At 43.4% G+C, this 8,494-nt stretch overlaps 1 long non-coding RNA gene across 1 annotated transcript; it reads right to left on the bottom strand.

Moving 5' to 3' along the window:
• Nucleotides 1-279: 279 nt before the first annotated feature.
• Nucleotides 280-8,409, bottom strand: LOC131822149 (uncharacterized). The gene is made up of 3 exons (XR_009350097.1): nt 7,031-8,409; nt 6,658-6,750; nt 280-1,006 (listed from the first exon to the last, which is right to left on the bottom strand). It is a non-coding gene; the product is annotated as an uncharacterized LOC131822149 (long non-coding RNA).
• Nucleotides 8,410-8,494: the final 85 nt, after the last annotated feature.

Below are 8,494 nucleotides of genomic sequence, written 5' to 3'. Positions count from 1 at the left end.
GCTAAAAGGCAACCTGGGTGGCACATTACAGCATTCACCACGTGCACTGATGGCCATACTCTGTGAACATAAACTTTCTGATCTGCCTTCTGATGGGTACAGAAAATAACATATTCAGGGGGCGCCTGGGTGGCTCAGTGGGTTAAAGCCTCTGCCTTCAGCTCGGGTCATGATCCAAGGGTCCTGGGATCGAGTCCCGCATCGGAATCTCTGCTCGGCAGGGAGCCTGCTTCGTCTTCTCTCTCTGCCTGCCTCTCTGCCTACTTGTGCTCTCTGTCAAATAAATACATAAAATCTTAAAAAAAAAAAAAAAAAGAAAAGAACACATTCAGTAGATCAACAGCCACATACAAAAGGCTGTGTTGATCTGCTCTAGCAAAGATACCACATCCGACAGAGCCACTGGTACTGCTCAGTAAAATCTGTGGTACCTCCTATTGTCACCTGCCATGATACATCTGTTTTTGGGGGGCCACACTAGTGAATTTAATAGGTATCTGATGGCAGAATGCATTGTACAAGTCTCTGAGAGCACTAAATTCTGCAATTCTCCCTGGGATACAATACGGTTTTTAACTTTTATTTACTTATTATGTTGGTAGGTGGTGGTGAGGAGTTTCTGAGGGTTCTAGTTGGCCTTTACTATTACAACAGCTCTTACACTACTGGCCAAACAACCAACACGAAGGTTCTGCCAATTGCTAAGCTTTTCCAATCCAGTTATACAGTCTGGAAGTACTCTTAAGCCGTCAGGCAGTCCTGAAACAGCAGCGTGTGGGCAGCTGCTCGGCTGGCTCACTACACCGGCACAGATTCAGCCATCAAGAAAACCATGAATCCAAATGACTATAGACAGCTTATTACTTACATAGGCAGCAAAGCTAGATCATCATGGTGTCAGCTCTCCATGTCCGTAGTCCCGCAGGATGACATTGACTAGATGACAGACATGAACAGTGGGACGAGAGCAGTGTGGTTCTCAACTCCGGCTACACCTTGGAATTAGCTTTAAAAAGAAAAAAAAAAAAACCTTTTTTCCTGGGCTCCACCCCCAGAGACTTATTTAATTACTCTGTTTTGGAGCCAGGACATGGGTAGTCTTTTGTTTTTTGTTTTTTTTTTTTTAACTCCCCAAGTGATGTTAATGTACACCAAGGGCTAAGAACCATCACCTTAAGCAGAGTACAGGCTTGTAACCTACACCCAGGTCTGCTCTTCAGACCGTAAGTATTTCTAACAGGTAACAAAATATTTCATTCTACGAAAGAGAGAGAAATGCAACGGCCCCAGAAGAGGAATTTGACTGACCTAAAGATAGTGGCCTTTGAGCACTGGCTTCCAAAGACAAATGACCTGGGTCAGATTACAGACGCTACCACTCAGCAGCCAGGTGATCTTGGGCAACTAACTTAACTTCCCTAACGTGAACATACCTATCAGTCTGCCTGACACGTGACAGGTCCTCAGTGTAGGTTCATTAACTCTGAATATGAATCTCCAAGCTTCATCTATAAATTGAGGCTAATAATACCTGCCTGTCTGCCTATCTCCTAGAGTTTCTGTGAGACTAAAAATGGGTAATGGCCTTACAGGCCCTTTATAAACATCTAGGTGCTGTACAAATGGAAAGTGGAAACATTCTTTTTCTTTTATGAAAATGCTAAACATGTATGTCACTTTTTAAAAAATGTTTCTAAGAATCTTTGTGTCTGTGGTTTCAGAGTCTTACAAAAGCCCTAGAAGTAAACTGGGCAGTAAATTCACTGGTAAGAAAACTGAGACAAGAGACATTGTTTGATGGCACAAGGTTGTTCAGCAAAACGAAGACTGGATCTTAGGACCAATAACTCAAAGGCAGAGATTCTCTTCACCAGATAACACTCACAAAAGATCTATTAATAGATCCCCCTTGGGGCACCTGGGTGGCTCAGTGGGTTAAAGCCTCTGCCTTCTGCTCAGGTCATAATCTCAAGGTCCTGGGATAGAGCCCCGCATCGGGCTCTCTGCTCATCGGGGAGCCTGTTTCCTCCCCGCCCCCCCCTCTCTCTCTGCCTACCTCTCTGCCTACTTGTGATCTCTGTGTCAAATAAATAAATAAAATCTTTAAAAAAAATTGATCCCCCTCAATGAGTAGGTTAGTCATCTGATCAGAGCTCTGTTGGACATGTTGGAACAATTTCTTTTACTTGTCCCTTTCAAAGTAGGATTTGTACCTGAGGAAATCCAATCAATACTCCTCAGTCCTTATGTACATGGTTAGTTTGGTTTTTAGTTTTCCTCCATTTTCTGTTATATTTCAGTGACCATGCTGGTGGCACACTGAGCAAAAGGAAAAGAAACCTTTCCCACTTCACCACCATCACCCTTGTTTATTACCATGTACCGTTCTAATTTCAACACGAAAAACCACAGTGGAAATGGCAACACTAAAGACTGATAGCCACAAGATGGCAGAGTTTACCATTTCATTTTTTCTTGCTTACATCATTTATTCACTCATTCATTCAAGAATTATTCTTTGAGTGTCTACAATGTGTAGAGTGCTTTCTAGGGATCAAAAGGATTGTAAAAGAGGTGAACGATGTGATATGGTTCCTGCCCTTCAGAAGCTTGGGGTAAGGGCAGTCTGCGAAGAAGAAAAAACACACCTAAGAACATTTAAAAGAAAATACACATTACTGTGTGATTAGAGGCCAAGTAAGTGACACACACTGCCGTATGACTGCAGTGAGCCGGAAAGTCTGCCTTGAGGGGAGAAGAATAGAGCTGGGGCTTGAAGGATCAATAGGTAGTTTAGAAAGAAAAACTTAATCCCAAGCAAAAGGACCAGTGTGGATCATGCGACTGAAGTAAAAATGAGCAAAACATGTGCCCAGGTCAGTGATGTGACTAACCTGGTTATAACAAACGGATATTGGGTAAACAAGATTGAAATAGATTAGATAAATTAGATCTCCATTGATTTTGCTAGAATGATGCCCACCATAAAAGATAAAGGTATCTATTGAGCCTGCCAATAACTATGGCCTTCAGGCAGGCAATTTTCTAGCTTCAGTTTCATTGTTTGTAAAATGCACAGGTTAGACAAGATGACTTCTTACAGTCTTTCCAAATCTTATAAAAGAAAAACACTGGGAGGCAAGCAGGCAGGCAGACAGGGAGGGAAGGAGGTGGGAAGGTATGAAGGAAGAAGAAGGGAGGGCAGGGGAGGAAAAAGAAAATGGATTATAAGTTCTTTAGCAATTGCTGTATGGCTTTGACATTTCAGTTGCTGAACAGGGACAGTCTTACATAGTGGTTGGGGCTTGGGCTCTCCTGTTGGGTAGACTTAAGTCCAAGTCTTGAATCAGTCACTTACTGTTTACCAGTAGGCAAGTTAGCTTAGACTCTATAAGCTTCAGTCATTCACTCAACAAACATACATGTAACACCTTCCTCCATGTTAAGCCCTATGCTAGTCATTGGTAATAGGGAGATAAACAAGACAGGCAAGATCTCTTCTCCGGAGCTTACAGTTTTGTAGGAGGGACTGTCCAAAAATAATCACACAAAAAATTAGATGCAAGTGTAATCCGTGCCAAAGTACGGAGTGTTAGGAGAGTAGATAACCTAAAGGCCTAATCCAGTCTGACAGATCAGAGGTTTCCCCAAGGAAAGATGAGCCAAGTAAAGAAAAGGAAAAAAGCATTTCAGGTCAAGTGAACAGTATATGAAAAGGCTTTAAAACTAGGAGGAGCAGGGTGCCTGGGCGGCTCAGTGGGTGAAGTGTCTGCCTTCGGCTCAGGTCATGATCTCAGGGTCCTGGGATCGAGCCCTGCATCGGGCTCTCTGCTCAGTGGGGAGCCTACTCCCCCCTCCCCAACTCCGCTTGGCTCTCTGCCTACTTGTGATCTCTGTCAAATAAATAAATAAGACTTTTAAAAGAAAAACTAGGAGGAGCTTGGCTGAGCAAATAACTAAATGGCAGCTGTAGCTAGAGCACAGAGAACTAGGAGGATAATGGCAGAGACCAGGATATGTAAGTCAATAGAGCCTGATGAAGAGAATGTCCCGACGGGCCTAGGAAGCCTGTGGTCTTTACACTAAAGCCATGAGAAGTCTGTTTCCTTCTTCATAAAAGAAGGGATAGCACACCTCCCTCACAAGGTAGCTGTTTCGACGAAAGGGCCTCACTGCCCTCCCTCATCCCACACCTCCTTATTGAATCTATCACCAAGTCCTATCAGCACCACCTCCAAGAAATCCGTCACCTCCCAAATACGTTTCCATCTCCACAACCATGACCCTGGCCCAAGTCGTCATCTCTAGCCTGGACAATTGCGAACTAGTCCGGACTTATACCTTTGCTCCCCTCCTACCCATTATTCCTGCAGCAACTCCAGTGATCTTACTAAAATTGAAACTGGCTCGCAGTAGGCCTTCGCTTAAAACCTTCCATGGACTTCGCAGTGCTCTTAGCATAAAGACCAAATCCTTAAGTCATATGCTAATGCAGTTCCCTCCCTGAGATGCGCATTTTAGCTCAACTCCCACCTCACTCCTCACCTACTTCATTCCAACTCGCCCTTACATTTTTACTTCTCTTCTTCAGGCAAGCCTTTCCTGATCCCAAGCCGCCACCTATTTCACATTCTTTTCTTATTTGCCCACTGGGAACATGTTATTTCTCTTCTGATCTCTTATCTCTGTAATTACACAGTCCTCAGAGCGATTGTTTAATGTCTGTTTCTGCCACTAAACTATAAGCCTGAGAAAGTAAGAAACACACATTTTTTGCTTACTTTTGGATCCCCAGAACCTTGCCCAATCTTTGACATATAGGAAGCACTCCATGAATACTTGTTCATTGAATGAGGGAGGTGTTAGCTACTGCTACAAATAATAAAATACTAACAATAATTGTTATTTAGGGGCACCTGGGTGGCTCAGTTGTTCGGCGTCTGCCTTTGGCTCAGGTCCTGATCACAGGGTTCTGGGATCGAGTCCCACATCAGGCTCTCCGCTCGGCGGGAAGCCTGCTTCTCCCTCTCCCACTCCCCCTTGCTTGTGTTCCTTCTCTCACTCTCTGTCAAATAAATAAATAAAAATCTTTAAAAACAAAACAAAACAGATTTCTATTTATTATTTTGTTGTTATAAATGTGCCATTTCATTGTTATCCATAGGAACCAGCAAAATATTAGCACAGACCATGTTGCTGGTCAGTGAATACCCTACCACCTTTTATCAGAGCCCCTATTTCTATATTTAGCTCAATTATTATATTCTAACTATAGCTACAACCCAGCATGGTTATGAGGCTCTGAAGTCAGACTTGGCCTAAACCCCCATTCTGCTACTATCTTTGTGACTTCGAACAAGTTGGCTTTTCTGGGATAGAGTTTGTTTTCAGACTCATGAGGCTTTCATGAGATCATGCATGGAAAGTGCTTAGTACAGAGTCTGGAATATAACATGCCTCAATAACATACTGTTACCTCATAAAGACTGTTGATTAATCTGAACAAGTACCTATTAAAATGTACAGCAAGGGGCACCTGGGTGGCTCAGTGGGTTAAGCCTCCGGCTTCAGCTCAGGGTCCTGGGATTGAGGGAGCCTGCTTCCCCCTCTCTCTGTTGCCTCTCTGCCTACTTGTGATCTCTCTGTGTCAAATAAATAAGTAAAATCTTAAAAAGTAAATAAAAAATAAAATGTACAGTAAAAACAGAATACCAAAGGATCTATGACAGCATGCTATCTCCGCCTGCTGGGGGGAAATCTCCCTCAGGATATATGAACCTGATGGAATCTTCCTGTAATCTTGAGAAATAAAGGGAACTTTGAAAGAGGCAAGGAAGGCTACAGAAGGTAAAGTTGGAGGTCTCTGAGAATTCAAATGTACTATTTACCTTATGTGCTGGTAAATCATCTGGAATGCAAAAAACAATGGGTTAGGCCCCAAAGGGTTGGCTTCCTAAGTAGTAGCAAAAGTCTGAGGATACTGATCTAACATTCATATTTGACCTTGTCTGTTCTTTGTACCATCATGTCCCTGATTTGCCAAAACTGATTACCTCAAGGAAACAACTGTCCATGTCCTTTGTTTGGGGAACTTAGCTAATAACCAATTTTCCTCCACTCAAATGTTATCTAATGTGCTTATTAAGCCATTGCTGCTCCTTTGGATAGATACCTTGAAAAAAGGGATCTTGGGGTAGGAAAAGTCTTCATGGTCAAAGGACTGAATCTCAAATGGTAGAATCTAAGAAAATAAGATGTGCAATGCAGGAAATGGACTCAGGAGGAGCACATGGCTCTGTGTACTTCATATCAGGCAGCGGTTAGGAGCAGCTGTCTGGAATTAGATGGATGAGATTTCAAATCCAATTTCAAATCCTAGATCTGCAACATACAAGCTGGGTGATCCAGGTAAGTTAATTAAGTTTATGTCCTCAACTGTAAAATGGGGATAATAAGGATCTATCTTAGCAGGTTGTTAGAAAGATTAAATGAGATGACACAAAGTCATCCAAGAAAAGTCTGGTAGAATTTGAGTGCTCACGTATTTTTATTATTTAATCATATCTGGTAATTAAATCGAAGCAGCCATGGCCTGTTCTTTTCTAAAACCATAATGGGCTCCTCCTAGAGAGCACTGGGGCCTATGTGGTTACCCACCCTACTTGTATTTCAGGCACAGGATGGATGGAGCAGCAATGGGGGAGGCGGAAACGCAGACCTCTGGCCACTGGTCCCACCTGATGAGTAATACTGCATGGAGGACAGAAAAGAGAAAACTTAGATGAAATTCGTACCTCCCCCCCCCACAATAAAAAAATAAAAGGACAACTCAGTATAATTATGCCCAGATTTCTGCTGGCAGAAGTTTGCAAACTAATTTTTACATAAAGGCCACCAGGCCAATTAACATCCTGAGTGCTTAAAGGGGTGGGGTAGTGGGAAGAGGGTCACTGGCGAGAGTTTTGCTCTCTCCCAACCCCCACAATAACGACACTTAAAGCTCCAGACACCACCTCCCTTCCCAGCAAACCTCAGTTTTTCAGACCCCGTCAGTCTGTTCCCAGAAACCTCAGGTGGTTTCAGCTTCCATTAACCTTAAAAAACAAAAGAGCCGTTATTTTACCAGCAAAATGAGTTTATTGAGGAAGAGCAGAGGAATTGTAATTCAGAACAAGCAAACTGTGGCAATCCATAGGCAAACCCAGAGAACAGAGGAGAGGGGCTTGCTTTCCCAGGGGAAAAGAGGAGGGACTGTTTCATTGAGCGCTCACTAACTGGGCTGTTGCTGGGCAAGGAGAAATTCATCCTTCCTCAGGCTGGGATACCAAAAGCAAGCTGCTTCCTGCTGGGAATTGTGGGATAATGCTTCTTCCACCAAGAGGTAATGCATGAGAGCTCCCCCTTCGGGGCTTCCTGACTCCATTTTAAATAAAGTTTCCTTTATTTTCACATCTCCCCCTTTTGATCAAGGTCTTTCTCAAAAGCACTGCTAATCAAAAGTCAGGGTTGTGTTGTGGTGGTTTTGTTTTTTGGGTTTTTTTTTTTTCATATTTAGTGTTTTCATCCCCTTGGTGTCAGAAAGGATCTTTCCTGGTGGTCATGTCCCCCATGGGAGGGAAAGTGTGTAGAATGGAAACCGGTGAAGTCACATTTGAGTAACAGGGAAGAGGAGGAGGGAGAACTGTCAGGCATTTCCCGTCTGAGATAAATGTTGAAGATCATCTCAAAGTGCTGAGCTAGCATGACCCTAATTGGGCACGTTATTTCTACGAATGTTTGAGAGGCAATAGGTATAAGGCTTAAAACTGATTATAAAGGTGTGCCTGGGTGGCTTTGTCAGTTGAGAGTCTGACTCTTGATTTCAGGGTTGTAAGTTTGAACCCCACACTGGGTGTAGAGATTATTTAAAAATAAAATCTTTTAAAAAACAATTATACAGGGGCACCTGGGTGGCTCAGTGGGTTAAAGCCTCTGCCTTCAGTTCAGGTCATGATCCCAGGGTCCTGGGATCAAGCCTCACATCGGGCTCTCTGCTCAGCAGGGAGCCTGCTTCCTCCTCTTTCCCTGCCTACCTCTCTGCCTACTTGTGATCTCTGTCAAATAAATAAATAAAATCTTTTTAAAAAAAAAAAGATTACACAGAACAAGATGAGCAGAACTTCTGCAAGGCTAAAGGGGTCTTTTCCAAAAGCCTTGCAGGGGCACCTACATGGCTCAGTTGGTTGAGCATCAGACTCTTGGTTTTGGCTCTGGTCATGATCTTGCAGTTATGGGATCCAGCCCCGAGTAGGGCTCCATATTCAGTGCAGATTCTGCTTTAGATTCCTTTTCCTTTCCCCTTTGCCTCTCCCTGCTCACTCACTTTTGCGCTCTCTCACTCCAATAAACAAAAATCTTTTTTAAAAAAGCCTTGCAGGGGCGCCTGGGTGGCTCAGTGGGTTAAAGCCTCTGCCTTCGGCTCAGGTCATGATCCCAGAGTCCTGGGATCGAGCCC

The sequence above is a fragment of the Mustela lutreola genome, chromosome X (genome assembly GCF_030435805.1).
Source record: "Mustela lutreola isolate mMusLut2 chromosome X, mMusLut2.pri, whole genome shotgun sequence".
Classification (NCBI taxonomy): domain Eukaryota; kingdom Metazoa; phylum Chordata; class Mammalia; order Carnivora; family Mustelidae; genus Mustela; species Mustela lutreola.
The sequence above is the reverse complement of the archived record's forward strand: the minus strand, read 5'-3'. Positions and strand labels throughout refer to the sequence as shown.